Genomic DNA, 24,305 nt, shown 5'->3' with positions numbered 1-24,305 from the left:
TTGTCGTGTTGATGGTTCACTGAGATGATAGTCTGGTAGGAATCACTCGATGGCTGCTGAAGGTTTGTATAGGGCTGATCTGGCTCATCGTCATCCTTTAGAAAAGTGAAATATTTTAGGTATTAATCAAGTTCAACCCGGTCTACCCACACACTCTATTGATCTTTAAATCTCTCCATCTGTTGCCTGGATTATTTAATGTTTCTGCTCATTTCTGTAAGAGCTTCTTCACAAAATAAAGGACACTGAAGTTGGCACTAATAGTATTATAACACTAATCTGTAATTATCTATGTAAGTAGTTAACATCCTAAAACATAAATGTACATGTTTTATGTTTACTGGCAAACTTTTAACTAGCTGCTGTAGATCGTAGCAATAAATTGCTCACCAAACCGTTGGGATTTTCAGGTACAGACACTCCAGATGTTCCTGACCTTAAGCAGCCACGTTGATAAGAAAGGATGTCAGCATTAGTGTAACACTATTCACATTCAAACAGAGAAAAATCAAGTCAGAACATCTACATTTATATTATCTTCTCTCTTAATAATGATAATTATTTTTGGAAGGATAAAAAGTGTTCATTCTAGACATGATGTTTAACACACACCGAATTCTCATTTATTGAAATGTGATGTTTCCTTTTACTTTCTCTACATCTATATCATCTTTGAATTACTGCAGCAAAAATAGTCTCACCCATTACTTTTCCTCCAGTAGATAAATCCCACGATAACTCCAGTTATAAAGATGATCACAACACCGGGCAGATAAACGGAAAAAGATTTGTCTGCTGAAGTGTGCGCCTCGTTTGTGTCTAAATCATTGAAAAGATGCATTTGTCAGTAAAATCATTTACTTTCATTTCCTGGAAATCAAAACACAAATCAAACACAGTTTACGTCTACTGAAACTCTGAGTGAAGTAATGAAACCCCAGTTTTATAACCACAGAGCTTTAAATATTGTCACTGTACTCTTTTCTTTTGTCTTCTTCTTCTTCTTTTGCATCTTTTCTGAATATTACTATGAACTGAAATTGGTCCAACTGCTTATATACATTCACTGGCCACTTTATGAGGTATACTTGTTCAGGGTGTAACACAAATATTTCAGTGTTCATTTCATTTGTCAATCACATGTCAGCTTCATCTTCCTGGTTAAATAAAGGTTAATAAAATAATAAAATGTCAGCAAATCAATGCTCAAACAGAGCAACATGGCACATGTTACTGGTCCCAGTGCTTCACAAACTGCTGATCTGCTGGGATTTTCCCACACAATCATCTCTGTTCACAGACAATGGTCTGAAAAATAGAAAATATCCAGTGAGCTGTGATTCTCTGGGTAAAAATGCTGTTTACACATCAAACCTTGAGGCAGAGCGGACCACACTGGATATCACTGCTGTCCTCTAACAACAGCAAGCTGAGGCTACAGTTTGCAAGTCTGGACAACAGAAGACTAAAAAAACGATGCCTTGCCCGATGAGTTGATTTGTAACAGTTCAGACTGCTGGTGGTGTAATGCTCTGTGAAGGATTTTCTTTGCAAACTTTGGACCCTGTAGTGACCACTGAGCATCATTTAAACACCACAGCCTGCCTGAAGGTTGTTGCTGACCACATTCATGTCTTTATGCCCAAAAAATACCCATCGTCTGATGGCTGCTTCCAGCAGGATACCACACCATGTCACGGCGCTCAAATCATGTACGGCCTGCGCAGTCACCAGATCTCAATCCAGCAGAGCACCTTTGGGATGTGGTGGAACAGAAAGTTTGCTTCAAGTAAGAGCAGCTGACGAATCTGCAGCAACTGTGTGATGATGTAATTTCAATATGTCTTGAGAATCTTTGAGGAATGTTTTTAGCGCCTTGTTGTGCCACAAAAAATGAAGACATGTTTGATGGCTGAAGGTGGTCCAACTCGGTTCAAAGATGTACCTGATAAATGAGTCAGTGAGAGTATTTAAACTGCTGTAAGTGAAAATAAGAAGAAAAGAAATGAACAAATTACAAGAATAAAAAACACATAAGCAGGTCAATACAATGCTAACACAGTGCTGAATAACTGTGTCAAATAAAGAAACCAAAATGCATTTACCTTCCACAGTGACACTGATATGGACAATATATGTCCCTCCAGTGTTTGTACACTCACAGGTGAAGTTCCCACTATCAGCTGGTGTTAAACTGGTCAGCTCCAGAAAGGCAGTCTGATTTTCTTTTGTTATTGAGAACCTGGGGTCACATTCCTGAGTAACGTTCTCTCCGTGTCGATACAGCAGATGACACTCTCCTCCTGTGTCCCTCTGTCTTTTGATCTTACAGATAATCAAAACAATAGTAGTCTGACTTTCCTTGTTGCAAATCCGAGTGACATCGTGTTCTCTCCTGACTGTCTTCACAACAGTCTCTGTAAACAGGGACAGCAAAATACGGTAAATACAAGATTCAGCCTGTGTCAGAGAGGACTTTAGTTTCTATATTTTGTGAATGTTAAACCATCTTTTTAATCCCATAATAATGTGTTTAGTTTAAACTAAAAGCAAGGAGGTTATAAATTTAAAAATATTAATAATGCATAATGAAAATAGTTTCCTTGTATTACCTTCAGCATCATGGGACACAGCTAGTGGTAACAGCAAAATCAAGCAAAGTTTTGATACGTCCATGCTTGTTAACATGTCTGTGAGCCACCGACAGTGAAGAGGAAGATGTGCGGAAAGAAACAAGCTGAAGCTTTCCTGGCTAAGCAGACGTCAGACTGTTGCCCTTCACGGGGCAAGTGTGAAATGATGTAAAAAGGAAGTGTACTGACAGGACTTTCATATTAAAAGGCTGTAAAGTTGAAACACTGTGCGAGCTCCCACACAAAAAGAAAACAAGCTAATTTTTCTTTATCACAGAGGAATTATTACACTGCTAACTGTCATGTTCGCTGAAGCTGAAGGATGGATAATATTGTAAAAGTAACAACAAAACTACCATTTATCATAACTGTCATGGTCCCCGCACCTCGCCAGCTGACAGCAGTCAGGCGCTTTCTTTTGTTTATTCTCCTCTCTCACCTCTGCTCTCCCTTTCTCTCTCGTCCTCTTCCACTCTCTCTTTCTCCTGCCGGGGCGGAGCTCAGTATGGGCTCCTGCTCCTGGCCCACGCACCTGGAGATGATCAGCACACCTGCCGCTGATTATGAGAATTGGAGTCCTACTTAAGATGGCGAGTCTGCTCTACTCGTTGCTGGATCGTTGAGCCATCAGCATCAGTCGTCCTGCACTCTGCAAAGTTTGTTCGTGAGTACGTCTGAACCAGGAGACTAACTGTTTCTCTGTCTGTGTATAGATTTCCCCTGGACCTGTTTTCCCTGTGCACGGTGACTGAGCGTGAGCAAGAGTGATAGAGGAAAGAAGAGGAGCTGTGTGTGTTTGCGAGGGCTGTATGGAAATCTCCCCTCCCTGGACTCCTGCCCCTTTCACTCCCGGACCCTGGAACCCCGGCCCCTTTTCCCCAGACACCGTTGTGTGTGTATATATTTCACCGTGGAGAACACTGTAAATAAATTCACTTTTGATTTGAAGAAACTTGCGGTCTGCGCCTGAGTCCGCTCCACTAATCGTGACAATAACATTATAAGCATTTTAAACTAAAATAGCGTGTTACGTCATCAAACCGCTTCATCCAATCACTCAGATACTTACAAAGTTTTGACTGCATTACCTTTAAAATTTGTACGAAGATGAGCATAAAATGAATAAAACTGACATGCTTGCATTTGTTGTGTAGTGCAACAGGTGTATGTGGCTGAGGGATTCCCATGATGCAATGCGTATTTCTCCTTCAGTCACCTTTCCTACTCACTGTGTGTTAATGCAGCTCTCTGCATTGAATCATACCTGTTATTAACCTCTGTCTCTCTTCCACAGCGTGTCTTTATCCTGTCTTCCTTCTCTCATCCCAACCAGTCGCAGCAGATGGCCCCGCCCCTCCCTGAGCCTGGTTCTGCTGGAGGTTTCTTCCTGTTAAAAGGGAGTTTTTCCTTCCCACTGTCTCCAGACTGCTCACTCATAGGGAGTCATATGATTGTTGGGCTTTTTCTCTGTAAGTATTATTGTAGGGTCTGCCTTACAATATAAAGCGCCTTGAGGCGACTTTATATTGTTGTGATTTGTCGCTGTGCAAATAAAATTGAATTGAAAATTGAATTGTGAAGGCCACACCAGAAGCCACACAATTGGGAAGTCAGTAACGTCAGACACCAGCATCTTTATTTTAATTTTAATGCACATTTCCACAAACATAAATAACGACACATGTCCCATAAACAATTTCTGGTTAATGTTTTACTGGTGCTGGAGGTCTGTTGGACTGCTGAGGGTAACTGGAGAGAAAATGATGTGTTTTTTTTCATTGGGCGTTAAGGCGTCTGGGAAGGGATCTCAGACCATTTACATCCTGGGCCATCTGACCTCAGGAAATCACATGATAAGGTGGGGCCAGGTTTCACAATGAGCTCACCCGAAACCCTGGCTGATTAGGACCCACATCCGCTTTCACACCTTGGCTCATGTGATTAGGTAGAGGATCATCAGGGGGTCCTTTGTCCCTCTTTGGGGGGAAACTCCCACTGGTTTTAAGTCTGGGACTCCCCACCATTGACCCTTAGAACTGAAGAAGCTTCTCGGATGAGAGGTGAAACGTCTTCAAGCAACTCAAGAAGTCCAGACGCTTTTCCTTCCAAGCTCCTTAGACTACGATGACCTGGATGACTGAGAACCTTCACAGACTTAAGTATTAAATTAATAGTTGGTTTTCATTCTTTGTTTTTAGATATTTTTTTTCTATTCGTATCCCCTCGTGTATTTAACTGGCCAGTTCAGTCCAATTTACTTTGGGAAATATTTAATCTGAGGTAGGGATGCACCGATACCGGTATCTGGTATCGGCCTCGATACCACATTTTCTAAAGTACTCGTTAAAAGTTCCCCGATACCGAGGACCGATACCACGGTCTGAGACCTGTCTATGTTTGAGCGGCATGTAAGGGGTTAATCACAGGCGCCGAGTGCCCGCCCCCAGGCCCCGGCTGCATCTCAGAGCTGGGAGAAGGCGAGGCGAGACAAGTCAGCCGTGTGGAACTATTTCAAAGTGAACGAAGACACGAAAACAAAGGCGGACTGCAAATTGTGCTCATCGAAATTGTCCAGAGGAGGCTCTAAAGGTAGCGCATTTAACACAAGTAATTTAATCAAGCACCTAAAATCCCAACACGACAACGAGTACAAAGAGTTTGCCCACGCTTATTTACCCACGCTTATTAGCACAGAGGAGCATAGCTGATGCTAAAGCAGTGGGACGGAAAATAGTTGGGCATTTTAAACATTCCGACTTAGCCTACTCCCGCCTCGAGGACATTCAGGGACAGCTCAACCAGCCAATAAAGAGACTGCAGCAGGACGTACAGACACGCTGGAACAGCACGTATTACATGACATCAGTCCTATTTTTCCACATATTAATACATTTATGAATTTTGTGCAGGTATAAAGATCGCTTCTTCTCCAACACTGCTCCAGAGGCCAAGCTGCACCTGAAGCAGGAGCTTCTAGAGGTGAGGCAGAGGGGAGTCGGGCAGAAGCTGCAGAACCTCCTGCTAAACTGTTCCTCAAGGCCCAGGCTGCCGCTGGCAGCAGGTGCTGCCATTGAGCTCGACACATACCTTGGAGAGGCCCCAAGCCCTCGTGAAGACAGTCCTCTGAAGTACTGGGGTGTCAACAAAATCAGGTTCCCCACTTTGGCTAAAATAGCCTGTAAATAGCTCTCAGCCCCATGTAGCAGTGTGGACAGTGAAAGGCTTTTTAGCTCAGTGTCACACATTATAGATGAAAACAGAAACAGTCTGACTGCTGATGATGCAGAAAAGCTACTTTTCTTAAAAAACCCTGCCACTCACTGTTTCTCTCCATTTAGTGAGTCATCTTAGACTTGATGTTAATACCTACCTCAGTTGCACTGACTGCCACAGTTCTATGTCAGTGGATGTTGTTAGTTTATTCACATATTGTGCACTAAATGGCAAAGATGTTTATTAATGCCCCTTGTGTTGTCCAAAGCGGCAGAGTTTAAAATAAACTGAAAAATACTTGAGTTGCACTGTCACTGTTTAAATTTTTTTTATAATTATTTATTCTGTAATATGTTGCATACAACATGCTTTTCATTTTAAATAAATGTTCTTAATTCCAAACCAGTCCCTTGTTTGTTTGTTGTTAAATTATAGGACTAAAGCTGTTACCTGTAAATTTAAATCGTGTTTTTATTAAGTACTCTGTATCGGCGAGTACTGAAATGCAAGTACTCGTACTCGTACTCGTTTCCAAAAAAGTGGTATCGGTGCATCCCTAATCTGAGGTAAACATTTTGCTTTTCATTTGACCCCTGACCTGTCTGCTGTAATGCAGGAGGCAGGTTTATGACCTATACTGCAGCCAGACACCACAGGAAGCCTTCCTCCATGTTTTCTTTACAGTAATTGATTCAGCCAGTTTAAGTCTCCTTTGTTTTTGTGCATTAGATCACTGTGTGGGTTGTGTTGAGTGGTTATGTATTTGTAAGTAGCCATTATGACTTGACTAGTGGTGTTTATCTCTTTTAAGGGTCTAGTATCATCAGTTAATTAGTTTTTACACTTTGCAGGCACTTTGCTGTAAATACAACAACACTGCTGAAAACTCTAATTTAAATAATTACTACTGATGCACCTATCAAATAAACTAACATTTGCATAAGTGTTGAAATGCTGGACTCTTCCTCTCCTAAATCTGTGGCAGAGAAAAAATGCTGCAGGAGTGTTTTTTTACATGATATGTAAGAAAAATAAGAAAAAGAAAGAAACCCTGTGATTTTAATGTGAATGCATTACTGACATCTTATCCAAACACACATTGTGCACACCACTTTATCCCCTATTACAACTGCAGCTTTTATTAGTGCATGTTCACGGGACTTCTGATTCTATAGGGTCTTGACAAAAGTCTCTGCAATCAATTGATTACAATCAAGTGATTCAATTGAAACATGGAAATCAGCATTTCACCATTTTATACTATACATACATGTTTTGCTTTCAAGACTGGACAGGAGTGGCATGTGGGCGGCATTGTAGAGTGTGTTGACAGGAGGAAAACTTACACGCTCAGTAAATCACCCCCGTCACTACCTAAACCTCAAAGTCTGTAAACAGGAAGTGCATCTGCATGAAAGCTTCTGTTTTATATGCAGACAGATGACCTTTTGATGTAAAACCTTTCTCTGTATCTAGAGAAACACTTTAACTATATATTCAACTATATAGTTTAACATTTGGTCCGTAACTATCATTTAAAAACAATAAAAAGGTTTAAAAGAATATACATAGGCGGCTATAAAGACTGCAGGTCAAACATCGTGCAGATACAGAAGGACCTCCTGGGGTCCAAAATGTCGCACTATTACAGAGCAATGCTTACAATAGTCTTGCATGGTTAGCCAGTTAGACAGATGCAAATGTTAAAGTGCTAAAACAGACATGTAAATAAAATACAACATCATGTTAGCAGCTTATTGGTATTAATGTCTCTTAAAGCTCTCCATGACCTAGCTGCATCTTAACTCTCTGAGCTGCCACAGTCTTATAAACCCACCCGCTGTCTCAGGTCAGCTGATCAGCTGTTCCTGAATGTTCCCAGGACTGAGCGTAAACTTAGAGGACATCGTGCTTTTGCTGCAGCATCTCTGAAACTGTGACACGATCTGCCTTTAGAGATTAGACAGGCTTCTTCTCTGCCTGTTCTTAAATCACTCCTGAAAACTCATCTCTTCACCCTGACCTTTGACACCTTGTAAGATGTTGGTTTTTAGTTTGAGTTTTTTAGTTTATTTTTGCTGTTTTATCTTGTTTTGAAATATAGGGCTGTTTACATTTTTTATGTATTATGTGTTTTATTTTTTTACTGTTATGTTTTATTCTATTGTTCTTAACTCATTTACTGTACAGCACTTTGGTTTTGTCCTGGGTTTTTTAAAGTGCTTTCTCAATAAAGATGGATTGGATTGGACTGGAAGATAAACACTTTAGTTTGCAGTACTGTGGTGAGTTCACAGTAAAGCACTGTGTTGGACTGGCGCACAGTGATTGTGGCGTTCATGGTCAGTGTTAGGTTACCTCAAGTACAGTGGATTCATTTGCATTTAAGCTGATGATGCTTCGATTAAGTCATCAAATTTCACCTTTATATCAGCTCTATAAGCCAATTCTCAGGATACTGTTAGTGTAGGAAATGGAAAGACAACCAAGATATCTGTGAAACGTCTGCTTACATCTTGAATTCAGCTCCGGCGTATGTGGTAAGTTGTTAATGAGTGACTTTAATTTATTATTTGTTCACATGTGGCTATACACTCTACTGAGAATAAGCATACTGTCATGATATGAGTGGATCTTCAAAATAGACATCAAAATAGGTCATGGAGAAAATAAGTAGAAAAAGTAAAGATCTTATTAGGAATAATACTGTTTGGATAATTATAACCATCATAATCAACCGAATCATCTCAACATGTATTTGCTCAAAAATGTATTTATTACCACAAACACGTATTTAATTATCAACAAAAGGAAAATCAACAGTTTCTAGAACTCCAACAGGGGCAGGACTTGGAGGTACTGGGATTTCAGGAGGCAGCAGAATGGTACACTGGTCAGTGTCATTATTATTGACCTGTGATGGTGGATGGCCTTGGAGGGAGCTGAGAGGTAACTCAGACCTCTTGTCTTCAGGACACGTAAAGCAAACATACTCCTTCTCAGCAGCTGGAGACTTAGAGACATCCCAACTCATCAGTCTCATGCGTTTGGGCATCAAATGTTCCTCTTCATCATTAACAGAAAAAGCAGTAGAATATCTGCGCTTTCTGCAGAGACCTACCTCTGCAGTGGGTGGAGGTCTCGGAGGAAGAGGAACATCTCTAGGACACATGAAAAATGTCACTTCACCATCCAGGGATGAACGATCGTTTTTCAAATCTGGATTAATGATCTTGTCTGTGTCCTTTGCATGAAAGCTGGCATCAGCAGGTGGAGGATTTGAAGAAACTGGTACATCAGAACTCATCAGCCTCATGCGTTTGGGCATCAAATGTTCCTCTTCATCCTCCACAGAAAAAGCAGTAGAATATCTGCGCTTTCTGCAGAGACCTAACTCGGCAGTGGGTGGAGGTCTCGGAGGCAGAGGAACATCAGTAGGACACATGAAAAACATCACGTCATCATCCAGGGATGAACGATCGTTTTTCAAATCTGGATGCATGATCTTGTCTGTGTCCTTTGCATGAAAGCTGGCATCAGCAGGTGGAGGATTTGAAGAAACTGGTACATCAGAACTCATCAGCCTCATGCGTTTGGGCATCAAATGTTCCTCTTCATCATTAACAGAAAAAACAGTAGAATATCTGCGCTTTCTGCAGAGACCTACCTCTGCAGTGGGTGGAGGTCTCGGAGGCAGAGGAACATCGCTAGGACACATGAAAAATGTCACTTCATCATCCAGGGATGAACGATCATTTTTCAAATCTGGATGCATGATCTTGTCTGTGTCCTTCGACTGAAAGCTGGCATCAGCAGGTGTTGGACTTAGGAGCTCACATGCAGGTGCACTGATAGGTCGGAACATGAAAGCGGGAACTTCATTGTCCAGAGCACAACGGTCTGCACTGGATGAGCGTGGGAGCTTCTCCTTTGCCTGTGGAGGAGGCAGACTTTGACTTTGTGTTGCAGAGGAACATTTAAGTCATCTGACGTTTTGCTCTGTTACATATTATTATTGTTGTTGTTGGATTTTTCTTTAAAAATTCACACGATTTAATGTTTAGAAACAGACACAGTGAAGGGTAACTTACCACAGCTCGAGCCATTTTAGGCGTCTGTCAAGGCAAAGACGCAGGATTTGGTTTCTCTGTGTAAGATTACAGGACAGTTGTCAGTTTCATTTTCAAGTCAGTTGGATAAATTCATATCAAACTTCTCAAACTGTATCATTAAAGCATTGTTTAGGTGGACAAATATGAAAGATATGAAGATAAAAACAGTAACAGCTGGCAATCAAGGGAAAACAACCTTACGAAAAAGGTCTTAATCATTATTGTTTAAAAGTAAATCTTTCAGCCCTTACTTCAGTGATTGTTTGAAGTCTCTGTGCTTGTTGTCAGTCGCAGATTTGTGTAAAATATTTGCAGTTTGTTAATAAAGTTTGCAGGAGCTCCAAAGTTTGTCTGTTCAATACCAAAGTAATGAGGAGACTGAGTGCAGGTTTGGAATCCTCAGTGACAGAAGAATGCAGCAATGTTTGAATTTGAATTTGTTATTGTTTTATTAACAACAACTACCAGGATCATACCATAGCAACACAGTGATGCCCAATCAAATGTCAGGTACAAGGGATAGCCCACATACACATCCAACAGCACAGTAAAGCAATGGGCACCAATGCCACCAGTCAGGCCTTAAAAATACCTGAGTTATATAACAGCACACTGACAGTGTCTCATCCAAAAATATAAAATGTATAAATACAGTTAATATCATTTTCATTTAAATTTTATTTAATTCTCTTCATATAGTGCCAAACAGATGTCTCAAGTCGTCACTGTTACAACATAGATAAACATGAACATGAAATCCATTATTTAATTCTCTTCCATTCACTCCAGTTCAATTCAATAGCTATATAGATGGATAGACAGATACTGTATTATATACTATATTGATTCCAAATGGAGAATTAATGTGTTATATCACCAGGATAATGAATTCAAGTAGTACAATCTCCAATAAACAGACAACACAGTTCAAGTTCAAAGTGCAATATGTGCAGGATCCAGGCTTTATATTGTAAGATGCAAAATGTTTATATATACATAATATTGTTGAAAAAATAAAGAAAGTTAAAAATCAAAATAAGTTTATTGTCACTGTGGCTGATGTGATTGCAATATGAACCCGGAAGCAGACAAGGGAGAGATGGAACTGAATCTTAACAAAAAAACAAACCATTTATTAGGTTGAAAAACACGAACACAAAACAAGGCCCAGCAAACAGGGGCGGAAACTAAAACTAAAACCTATCCTGGGAATAACTCGGTATGACTATGACAACTATGACAAGAAAAACATGAACATGAATCCGAGGAGGTGCATGCGAGAAACTCTGATGAAAAAACATGAACATGAACATGGACCTAAACAGAATCAGGAGATAACCTGAAACCCGGAATAACGTGAACGGAGGAAAACGCACCAACACTGCCCAGAGGAAGACAGCGGACTTAAACACACAGAAGAGAAAGGAGGGAAGTGGAAACACAGCTGACACAAATGAACCTGACACCACAGGGGAAGCAAAATGAAACACACTGAACATGGAAACACAACCCTTTCATAATAAAAGACGAAACAAGGAGAGACGTGGACGTGTGATGGGCTGAGTTGCCAAATGGCTGGTAGGCTTTTAGCTAGGCTTTAGCTTCAGCCAAGTGGAAGCTAAATTGGCTAGTCATTCATATGTAAATTAGGTTGTTACCTGAGAATTCTGGAGGGGAGTGGGGGTGTGTGAATGATTGCTGATTTCTAACTGCCAACTGCCTCTTTGTTTGTCTGGGGGGGAGCTGCTAAAAGCGGTGAACTTCCTTTTGTGTTCGTCTTGATGCATTCTCAATCATCCAGGAAAATAAATCTCCAAAAGTCACCAACTTGGAGTGGTTAGTTTCCTGAGCCACAAGGAAACTTGTGTTTCAGTTTGCCATCTTAGGGAGAAATCAACACACATGGGTGTATTTCCTCTGTTGCTGAGATTTATTGATAAAAACAGTACAAAAAAACCAACCATTTGTACACATATTTACAAATAATAATAAAAAGTGAGTGAGTACATTTCAACATTTTCAGCAATCACTCACAATCCTGGCACTGCCATGGTATCTGTAGTCTGCATTTACCACATGTGTATCTGTAGCAGTGAACACATCACACAGTGGCATGATTGTTCTTGCATTTGTGTTTGACCTGACACATGGCTCTTTTTCCAGGGCTCGGTGTGGAGGGTTGTTTCCGAAGCAACTGTTCTTTTCTTGCCTTCTTCCCAGCTACATGAGAGTGAGCCAGCTCTCTTGCAAGCTCCACCAGGAAGTCCACCGTCTTTCCTGCGTCCCGGTGCATGCTTGATACAGCACATGTGCATTCAGTGCTGCCATGTCAATCATAATTATCAAAGACCAGTGGTCTGATTGATACCACAATGGACCTCTGATCAATGGTCCACTGTTCTCCCCGTGTTTGCGTGGGTTCTCTCCGGGTACTCCGGCTTCCTCCCACCGCCCAAAGACATGAAGCTTGTGGGGATAGGTTATTTGGATAATCCAAATTGTCACTAGGTGTGAATGTGCGAATGAATGTGGGGGGCGGTCAGCCGGTACTCGTGTCCCGTCTACAAGAAGCCTTGACGCACCGACCTGAACTTCATCTTCTCCCTGCAGCTGAGGAGCGTGCAGCCGCCCGAGCACTGGACGCTGCGAGGCGCCGCGCTGCTCTGCGACTGCAAGTGATCCAAACGTTGCTGTTCCACAGACACGGACAGACACTCACCGTGGGGCTCTGCCGTGTCTCACTCAGACCTCCCCACAGGTTTCACTTTTTTATTCTGATATTTTTCATTTTTCTTCAGCACCAAACATGTTTGTAGGTTTTTAGTCTGTTAAATTTATGAAAATCAAAATGTTTCCACCTCTTCTCTCTGCAAGTCTCTAATAATAATAATAATAATAATAATAGTAACATTAATGATTTTGTATGGGACCTCACACAATAAAGCTGATGTGAGGATCATCACAGTTTTGGTGGTTGTATGAACTTAGAATGCATAAACTAATAATTTGTTTTAATTAAAAAACTTTCTCTCTGTCATTTCCTGAGTGTTTCAAAATAAAAGTCCTCTCTTTCATGTTTTGAATGTGAGGCTGTTCCTGTGATGCCTTCAAATCTGTTTCAGTTTGCAGATTTTTACAGTTCAGACCCAAAGTGACTCAAACATTTACTTAAAAGAGGTTTTTGTTCGTCTGGGTTTTCCTGCTCAGCAGCTCTAAACAGGCAAAAGCAGAAACACACGAACAGAAAGAAACAGGAAAATATGTGTTTCTGTGAACAATGCAGCAGCAAAATGAAAGACCAGGATTTATTTTTAATGACTGACCAGTGTTGGGTAAGTTACTTTAAATTAGTAACTTAGTTACATTGCTAGTTACTTCTATCAAAAGTAACTCAGTTACTTCAAGTTACTCGTTACTTTCAAAGTAACTAGTTACTAGGGAAAGTAACTTTGGTTTTACTCAGAATTCTCTTGTTAATGTGTTGCTTCCATAACTTTGCCAGTCTTCTAGCTTGCTTACCTGCCACAAGTGCACTGTGCCACCTACCAATAGAAAGGAAAAGATAATGTGCATATTTCCACGAGAGAAATCCCACGCCTGGACCGCCGTTGACCGCCACCATGATTCTAGCCTACGTCACAGCATCATGTGCGCCTTTTACATCCAACACAAAAACTGCAGTCATGGTGCTTTCGATTGTACTCAGAACTTGGAAATTCTGCCTTCTGAATAGGAAGATGTAGGTAACACCAGACTGCAGATGAGCTGCATACAGGGCTGGACTGGGACAAAAAAATCAGCCCGGACATTTTGACTAGAGACCGGCCCACCATTATAGCAAAAATCCTAAAGCCTTTGAATGAAAACAAACGCTGTTGTGACAGTGATGCTCACTGTCTTGATGGTGTATATGCATCAATCTATCAATCGTTTGTTGTAAGATTCAGATAATTATTTTTTAAAAGCGAGACATTTTAAACGAGAATAAGAAAGAAAAGTATTTCTTTGTGCCCCCCTTTCCCTGTTAATGCCCTACCTGGCCCCCCTGGCAAAACTTTGCTAGACCCGCCCCTGCACAGTTACCAGCTGTCAGCTACCTAAAAAAGGATCCTGGTGTTATTTGTCTCTCAGAAACAGTTCATAACTTCCCTTCAACTCATTCATGTCACCTAAAAGGTAAACCTGTTTCTCCATCACTGTTCAGCTCTGATGATTCAGTAAGGACATCTCCTGGTTTCATCTTCATGTTTCCCTCTCATCACATAACCAAACCGACATCATGACCAGCAGCTTTTTTGCAGCTGTGGCTCCAGCAAACATCAGCTGATACTAGAAATTAATATGAAATAAATTCTAACAACAGCTGATCAAGCTTAAACGTGCTGCTGTTGTTTAACGTGAACTCCGCTGGTTTCCTCTTTCTGATGCAAAGTGGGAGATAAACAAACAAGAGAGACGATCAGCTGATCATTGATCAGTTTTCATGATTGAAGTAGAAACAGGAGAGGGAGGGGGGAGAATGAAAGAAGAAGAGGCAGCTGTGCAGCAAAGACACAGAATAAATCCAGCTTTGTGCCTTTTTCATTGTAGCTGAATTACGGGACTAACTGTTCCTTTTCACCTCAATAAGAAATGCGTAATATTTTCTCTGAATACCAGATGAGACGGTTGGCAATTCTAATAACTTATGAACGAAATAAAGTTCAACATCATTAACTTCATAGCACCCACCCAGCTGTATAGAAACTCCATCATGCTAGCTAGCACGCAGTACGGAAAAAGTCAGAATAACGAAAATAAACTCCACCTAAACTTGGTTTATATCTGACCCAGAGAGACTGCAGGTCATAACTTCTTACCTGAAGTTCAGTTCACACTTGGACCGGCGGCCGCCTCGGGTCTCTTTTCCTTCTGCGTCCCCCTTTCCCTCCTCCACCTGCTGGCTTCCACCACTTGCTAATGTTACTGAATCTGTGGAAGCTCCGCGATAGTCACCACACGAAGTAACGAGTAACGAGCCTATCTAAATCCCAGTAACGACTAACGCGTTCCTGATTTTAGTATAATAACTAGTTACCGTGCTCGTTACCACAATAATAACGTAGTTACTGTAACACGTTACTTAATAACGCGTTAGTCCCAACACTGTGATTGACAAAAACATTAAATGATCATGTTTATTTTCACATCAATGTTCCATCGGTCCTTCTTTTAGAATAAGTTTAGAAATGAAAAATACTAATAACACACCAGGAAAAAGCCAACAGCACGAGTCCTGAAAGGCTTAAAGAGAAAATAAACGCACAAAGAATGAAACAAAAAGGCACAAAACCTCAAAACAAGAGTGAATTAAATCTGAGCGACACACAAAGATGCTAAAAGCCCCAAACATGAACCTGTGAGGTCATTAATACCTGTGTGTGTGCATGTTTACATGTCTTTGTGGGGACCAAAATGCCCGTCCCCACAAGTTTGAAGACATTTGTGAGACTCAGATGTGGTTTTAGTGTCAGGGACAGTCAGGTCAGGGTTAGGCATTCAGTCTTAATGGTTAGAGTAAAAGGCTGAGGAGAGCATGATGTCAAATAGATGTCCCCACAAGGATATGAAAACACAACCGTGTGTGTGTTACTGTGAATTTGTGAAACAAGTGAAGATTTCAGAATCAGTGAGAAATGTTTCACTTCCTGTTGGTGAAGAAGAGCAGACTCCTCTTCAGCCACAGAAATGAAGAAGCTTTTATTTTGTCAGCCTGACAAACACGAGCTCAGCCACGAGCAGAGGCGACCCTGCAGAGGTGAAGGTCACAGTCAGAATCAGCGCCAGAGAACCGCACAAGGACGGCCTCATTGGTCACGGCTGAGTTCATTATGTGATGGTAACAAGCTGATTATTACAGAACAGGAAACACACGTCTGCTCATCAAACACCAGCTGCTGCTGCTTTTATCAGTCTGACAACAAAACCTCACAAGAAAGAAGTTTTTGTGAGTTTGCAGCGTTCCTCTAAACTGAAAACTAAAACAGCCTGAAAATGGGAACATGCACCCACACTCGAGAGTCAGGCAGCTTAAATGTGTTTGTCTTCATCTGTAGTTACGTTTCATTGGCTGGAAATGTGCTAACTGGAATCATTCATGAGTCCAGATGAACAAAAACAAGATTTACTGCTCCACGCTGCACGAATCTGAATCAAAATCACTCAGACGCGCCCACGTAGGCATTCCACTAAAACCATGTGACCACCTTCACCTTTAAACCTGTCGTGAATATAATTTTAGACTCTTCACTTTATTTTGAAAGAACAGATTTGCAGGAAGTGCGGCTGCTGCAGAAACTCTTCACTTTTCACTGGCTTTAATCTTGAAGGTTTCTCCAGATGTGGAACATTCATGCTAAACATTCAACATCTGACGACCGTCTCCGTGTAAAACACTGACAAACTCAAACTTTATACGGTAACTGACAGATTTATTCCTCCATTTTCAGGCATTTCACAATGAACTTGGATTAGTTTGATGATTTTATTCACGTTGGTGAATAAAACCAGCCAAGAGGCTGATTCCTGCAGAGGAGGAGGCAGAGTGGAGGAATCTGCAGGTTCTGTCTCTAACACACAACCAGAGCTTCAATCATAACGAGCACATAATAAAACCATGATCCCCCTGATCGACTCTTTTAGCCTGTTTCCTCTGGATCGAACAGGATCTAACAAACCCCAGCTTCTGCTGGGACACTGGTCATCATGGGAGGAAAAAGATGGCTGCCGTGTTGCTGTTTCCTGTCTTACACCAGCGTTATACTTCCTGTATCTGTGGGTCTGAGTTTTTAATCAGAGGATGAACTTAAAGCTTTCAGTCTGCTCTACAACCCACCACCTATCCACACGTCTGCTAAGTGAAATCAGTAAAACTTCTACCAGACTTTAGTAAATATTGCATTAAGATGAGCAGACAGATTTTAATCTCAGCATCGTGCACACAGATTTTTCAGGACACTGGAAGAGTTCCTGCCGTGGATTTAGATGTTAGTGTTGTGTGGATGATCCCATTCTGTGATCTTTGTGTTACTAACACTGATGCTTTTACACTTTAGGACCCTCGAGACCTCTGCTGCTCAGCCGTCCTGATCGCTGCCTCCACTTTAACCAGAGGCTGTAACCTCTGATCATTTCACCTGCACCGGCAGTAAAACTCTTCTCCAGAACCAAACGTGCCATAAACCCGTCACAGCTTCATCATCAGCTCAGTCTCAGCAACATGCAGACGACCGAGCAGCAGAAACTCTGCAGGGAACGTCTGAAGTCTGTTCTTCAGTTTTCCCAGCTCACTGTTTATTGAACATGAGACAGAAAAATAACTTCACCTTTAATGTGAAACTTTTATCGCCTGTGACATATTTGCAGGAAGTTTTCATGCTGTGATTTAGTGTCACAGCCATAAATATCACACAAGGTAAAAACTACAAGTCCCAGCATCCTCTGTGTTTAGGGAGGAGCAGTGAAACAATGTACATTTCAAATTCCTTTAATTTTAAATATGTTTATATTGTCTATCCTGTAAAATAGTCAGATGTCTATTCATATTAATGTACAGAATTCACCTGCTTGCTGCTACTACTGTACATTCACCCAATGTATATACTATATATATATATATATATATATATATATATATATATATATATATATATATATAATGTTCTTCCTCTACCCCCCCAATTTTTGCACATGTCGAGGAGCGTGTCAGGCTACATTTCACTGTGTGTTATACTTATATAACTATGCATGTGGCAAATAAAGAACCTTGAACCTTGAACCTTGAAAGTGAAAGTGTTGATCCTCCGTTCAGAGCAGCAGGAGGAGGAAGGTGGAGCTGAGGCAGGTGAGTGTTAACATGAATATGTTTCTTCTTATGACATAAAATAATTCCACGCTGTTCGTGTCTGTGGGTGAAACGTGAGGCCGGTCGTTTCCTCTGAGCGCTGGTTTCCTGTAAGTAGAGAGGAAGTGAGTTTAGCTGAGAGAGCAGGAGGAGAGTGAGAGCTGTGCTGAGGCAGGTGAGTGTTAACACCGCTCTGACATTACTGTGTCTCTGTGGCGGGAACAACAGGCTCCGTCAGTGGAGGCAAAAATAATCAGACTTTGGTTTTTCAAAGGAAACTACTTTATGTTGGGAGAAGCCGCGCGCTCATTGGATAAGGACTTGTCAATCTCAAGTTATTAGCCAATGAGCGCGCAGGTTCACAGTAAGACCCGCCCTTATCACAACATTTTTAAAAACTAAACGTCCTACCGAGGACCCGGCCTTCGCGGTCTACGTGGGCTGGGTCCTCAGAAGGTCGGGTATGCCGGAAGTAAACGGCTGGGGAAATTGGACGGTCTAGCCTTCTGATTAGCGTCACCGCTGTCTCGGTGGAGTTTAATAAACTCGGCCGTCTGCTCCTTGCTATCTGCAATATAACAGGACACTGGAGTAAATTCTCGACCGTCTCATACTTCTGTTTAATCAGTTTTCTGTTTGATGTTTATTCAGCTGTGTGAAAACCAAGGAGGAACCCACCCGGGGGATTAATAAAGTTTTATTTTATCTAACCTAATCTAATAACTTTAATCTCAGCCAAACCGATTTACTCACGAACAAACAAAACACTGAAAAAAGCCAAACAATAACATTTTTAGGTTGTCTAAGTCACGTTTAACCTGAGTAGCGAAAGTCCGCGGTGATCTGAAAATGATGTGCCGGGAGTTGTGCCGTTCTCGGTGGCTTCAGTGACCCTCGAGCTCCTGGCTGGCTATAGTGCTGGTGGGTAGCAGACGTCTCCGAAAACGTCGAAGCACTTTTGCAAATATGCGGTATCTTGATAAACCGAGCAGATATTTGATGTTTACACAGCTACTTTCTCGCCTGAAAATATGTTAAAAGTTTATTTTGTGACCCAGAAAGATTAGTATGAGTAATTTTAAAACTTAGTAGCGGCCGCCAAATTGAGGAACTGGATTTGGTGGTCATGAAAATGGCATTAAACAAGTCCCCAGGGACAGATGGACTCACTACTAATTTTTATCAATTCTTCTGGAAGGACCTAAGAACTTTATTGTTTGATGCATTAAAGGAATCGATAGAGAAAAAAAGAACTGATGCCGAGCATGAAACAAGCGCTGATAACCCTGATCCCTAAATCGGGTAAGGATAAAAGAATTTTAGACAATTTAAGACCCATCACCTTACTAAACACTGACTATAAGATCCTGTCTGGAGCTGTAGCTGAGAGGCTAAAGAAAGGCATCTCAAACATTATCAGTGAAACACAATCAGGTTTTTTGAAAGGAAGACTAATTCATAACAATATTGGGCTGGTTTTGGACCTCCTTGAGTACAGTGAAATAATCCAAGATGTCACGGTCCTGAGTCTGTGGACTCAGTGTTTTTCTGTTTGTATTAGTTATCTTTGATTTCATGATGTGTTTTGATTCTCTTGGGTTTGATTTTTGTCGCTAGTATTCCTAACTCCCTAGGTCCTTGGCATTTCTTGTGTTCTCCTTCTTAGGTCGTGGTTCTGTGTTACTTCTGTTAGTATACAGTCATCTCTGTCAGTGTGTCTCTTGTTCTGTCACTGTATCCCCTAGTTTAGTCCACGTCTGTTCAGTTTCCTGTTTTACTTTGAAAGTCTGTGTACTATGTCAATGTGTTGAGTTTTGCCGCCCCTTGTCTTGTCATGTCTGATGAGTCCCAGCTGTGTTCTCCTCCTGTTTCACATTCCCTAATCACCTCAGTATGTATTTAAGCCCTGTGTTTTTCCCTGCCAGTTGTTGCGTCCTCCATGTTTGTTGTGTGTGTATTCATTGTCGTCTACCTTCATCATCTCCAGTCTAGTTAGTTTAAGTTGTTGTTTATGTATCGCCAAGGGTGACTCACCAGCAAATAAAGCTGTCGTTTAAGTTAATGTTTTTTCTCTGAGTCCTGCACGTGGGTCCAGCCACTGACAGCTACACAACTCATCGTGACACAAGAGAGAGGATACATGCTGTTCTTGGATTTTTACAAAGCATTTGACTCAGTTGAACATACGTTCATATTAAAAACTCTGCAGTCTTTTGGTTTTGGACAGGAATTTATCAATGTTATAGAGATGCTATATAATGACATTAACAGCTCTGTTTTGCACATATTCAACTCTGTATAGTTTATATATTTTATTATTTTTTTTTTTACTATTTAATTTGTAAAAATGTGTATACACACACACACAGAGACACGTAGGAAAATATTTAGTATACACATCCAGAAATGCATACACTATTATATATTGTACATATACTTATTAGTTTCAGATTAGCCATTCTTGTATTTTGCTCGTTTGTGTTGTTGTGTTTGCACATCTCTGTTGCTTGTGGGGCTCGCCCACAAGAATTTCACTCGCATGTGCTGTGCCAGTGTGCCTGCACATGTGATGTGACAATAAAAGTGATTTGATTTGATTTGATTTGATTTGATTTGATTTGATTTGCTAGAACATGGTACATGTTCAAGGTTTGAGGTTAATAGAGGGATAAGGCAGGGATGTAGCAGCTCACCACTTCTGTTCATCATGGTTGCTGAGCTGTTGTCTATTTTGATTAAAAACAGTCACATTGAGGGGTTAACTGTGATGGGTGAACAGATAATAATCAGTCAGCTCGCAGATGATACCACCCTGTTTCTAAAAAACGAGGACCAGATTCCTTTAGCCTTACAGGTGATCAACCACTTCTCCAAAGCTTCTGGCCTACAGCTGAATATTAATGAATAAGAAATTCTAGCTCTGCATGAGTGTCCCCTGCAAGCAATAGATAATATACAGATAAAAAAAGAGGTGAAGTATCTGGGCATTGTAATTTGCAAGGATAAGACATCAACTGAAAATAAGAATATCTGTGCCAATATAGAAAAGTGTAAGTCAATTTTAAACAGGTGGCTGCAAAGGGACATAACTCTGTTTGGGAGAATCTTGCTAACCAAAATGGACAGTCTGTCCAGACTAATCTATCCAGCCTTTTCTCTGCCCATATCTCCAAAACTAATTAAATCTATAAATAATCTTAATTTTAGGTTCATATGGAGGAACAAATGTCATTATATAAAGAAAAATGATATGATTAAGAATTATGAAGAGGGTGGGGCTAATGCCATTGACTTTGATGTTATGAATGGTGTACTAAAACTGAAATGGTTAAGATCTTTCATTAGGAACAAAAATTCCTTTTGGAACATTATTCCCAGTGTGATTTTTGGCAAAATGGGTGGAATAGACTTTTTGTTACGTTGTGACTTTGATTGCAGTTCGTTACCTGTTAAACTCTCAGCTTTCCATCAGCAGGTCCTTCTCTACTGGAAGATCTTAAGGGATTTGGGCTGTAGCTCATTTTACGGATGATAATGGGGTCTTATTAAAACATGAGACGTTTTGTGAGAAATTTGATGTAAGATGTACTGCTAAGAGATATAAATCCCTAGTGAAAGCCATCCCAGTCCCTTTGAGATCAATGATAAAAGAAGATATTGTGCACTCTAAAATTTCTCCTGGACTGAGGCAGCTCTGCATAGCTGGAGCTGAATTTGGTGACAGCAGGTTTACAAACAAAGTGATCAGGAATATTTTGATCAACGACATTTGCCCTAATCCGGTTAAAAGAAATTATATCCTTAAAGAATTTGAGACCATGGAGGTTAAGGCAATAAGAAAAAAGTATATTTCACTTCCTCTTTCCCCTAAAGTAAAAGAGGTTCACTTTAAAATCATTAATGAGGTTTATCCAACCAATGAATTCTTAAGACGGAAATTTAACTTAGATGTGAACGCCTGCACATTTTGTGAAAATGATATTGAAAGTCTGGATCACTTGTTTTTCTACTGTGAATCAGTGCACTCCTTCTGGACTGACATGTGGAGCTGGCTACAGTCCAGGAGAATTCAGTTACCACATTTGACGGTGACAGTAATAAAATTTGGAATACTTGCTGAGAATGCAGATTTTGACCTGTTGATTAGGACGTTTTTGTTAATGGGAAAATTTTTTCTTCACAAATGCAGATACTTTAAAGCTAAACCATGTATAAACAGAAGGCTGAATGACTTTAGACTCTGGGCTAAATCGCTGAAACTTGTGAATAACAAGAAAGCCCATAAACTTGTTGTTTTATTTAAAGAGTTTAACCTATGTTAAAAAAAAAGAAACCTCCCTATTTTATAATCATGACTGCCATTTTTTGCTCATGGTATTTTTTGCTCATGGTATTTTTTGCCTTTGGTTCAAATCCTTCAAAATACATACAAAATCAGTATTGATACTGACGTAAATTAATAGAAATAGAGATGGACCGATACATAATATCGCATCGGTCCATCTCTATTTCCCTTTCTGGATTAAGTAAGGTTGTAAAAGCAGCTCGATGTACAACCTGTTCTTTGGATCCTCTACCAGCCTGGGCTATAAAGGAACTGTGGTCAGCATTAGGACCCTACAACCTGTTTCTTTTAAATACTTCATTGAGTCTTTCCTGAATGTTTTAAATCAGCTGTGGTAGTACCAATCTTGAAAAAGCCTGGACTGGATGTTGACATGGTCGCAAATAGGGCAGGGTATCGTCACTGAATTCTAGAATCGATTTGATTCCGATTCACAAGGTCCTGAATCAATTCGATCCACGATTCGATTCAATTCGATTTGAATCTGGGAAATTTTGCCTCAGACAGTCAGAAATATTATAATTCAGATCAGTACATTTACATATTTTTGTATCTATAAAAAGGAAGCTGACACTCGCAAGACTTTATCAAAGGTGTGAGCATCACAGCAGAGGCCTTTGTGTCAAAGTAGCTGAAGATAAAACAGAAAAACATGAAGGTGGTTTTATAAAAATATTCTACAGTAGATCAAAAACGAAAGAAAACCATTAATCGACATATGAACATTACCTCTGAAGTTACAGCGGTTTTATGACAGACACAGCGTTTTGCAATTTGCATAATTTTAAAAAGTTTAAATTTGTTCAGAAGCCTGTTGAACGGCAGAAATTAGGTTTTCTTTTTGGAAGTAAGTAAAAGGAAAAAAACAGCGGCCGACAGCGCTGTAAACAACGGTAGACTTGTGCGTAACAAGCAAGCGAATAATGCAGAAAACAGATTTTTAGACAGGAAACTGTGTGAGAGAGAGAGAGAGAGAGCGAGCTGTGCATGACGTGTGATTTTATCCTGGTGGAAGCAAAACAGCAAAAGTCAGAGTGAGTTCATGACGATGTTTATGTGAAGCGTAGTTTGGATCTTCTTTTGCTGCTGGTTCAGTCAATATTGTTTGGAGAGAGATAAAACTAACAGCTTCAGAATCGAGCGCAAAAAGGACGTAAACACAAAGCTCGGAGCCGCCGAAACATCAGAATCAGCGAGCTGTCGGCTTTCAGCCCCGACCGTGTCCGTGCCATCGGGTGAGAAAGGCGACATCTCACTGATTCTGATGTGTCGGCGGCTCTGAGCTTTGTGTTTACGTGTTTGTGCAGAATCCGTGTTCCTGCTCTCATTTACTGTTTCAGCTGTTTGGTGGTTGTTAAAGTTTTGTGAGGTTTAACTGAGATTCTGGCGTTGGTGCAAAATGCAGCTGCTCGCATTTTAACAAGAACTGGGAAATTTGAGCACATTACCCCTGTTCTGAGATCTCTTCACTGGCTACCTTGTCAGGTTTGAGCAGATTTTAAGGTCCTGCTGCTCACCTACAAGGCTTTAAACGGATTGGCACCTTCATACCGCTCCGACCTTTTACACCTTTATGTTCCATCTCGTGCTCTCCGATCTCAGGACTCTGGTCTTCTAAAAGTTCTTAGAGCCAGAAAAAAGACAATTGGAGAGCTTTTTCTTTTCATGCCCCGTTTCTGTGGAACAACCTCCCACAAGATATTCGGCAGGCTGCTCTGTGGAGGTTTTTAAAACCAAGTTGAAGACACATTTGTTCACCCGATCCTACATGTCTTAATTCTATGGCTTTTAGTTTTTACATTTTTATTGTTTTTAACTTGTATTGTGTCTTTTACCTGTATTGCTATGTATCGCTTTTATTTTATTTATCTCTTTAGTTGTACAGCACTTTGTTTGAAAGCGCTTTATAAATAAAGTTATTATTATTATTATTATTACAAGGTCCACGTTTACGGGAACATCTGCTACAGATATGGGAGAATATTTGATTTCTATTGTAGACAGAAGCCACGGGTGTGTTCAGTCAAACGTTTAGAATAAACTTTGGTCTATAAATGTGTTTCATGATTTATTTTTAACTCCAACTGCTTATTTGTACTATGCTTTCATTTCAGAGTGCA

General features: G+C 40.6%; 1 protein-coding gene across 1 annotated transcript in view; it reads left to right on the top strand.

The window, feature by feature from the left end:
- LOC112432436 (protein NLRC3) overlaps nucleotides 1-24,305 on the top strand; it is a 3,307,575-nt gene that overhangs the window by 1,730,135 nt on the left and 1,553,135 nt on the right. The gene's annotated exons all lie outside the window — the stretch shown is intronic.

This window comes from Maylandia zebra, unplaced genomic scaffold (assembly GCF_041146795.1).
Source record: "Maylandia zebra isolate NMK-2024a unplaced genomic scaffold, Mzebra_GT3a scaffold03, whole genome shotgun sequence".
NCBI lineage: Eukaryota > Metazoa > Chordata > Actinopteri > Cichliformes > Cichlidae > Maylandia > Maylandia zebra.
Note: the sequence above shows the minus strand (reverse complement) of the source record. Positions and strands in the feature narration are given on the sequence as shown.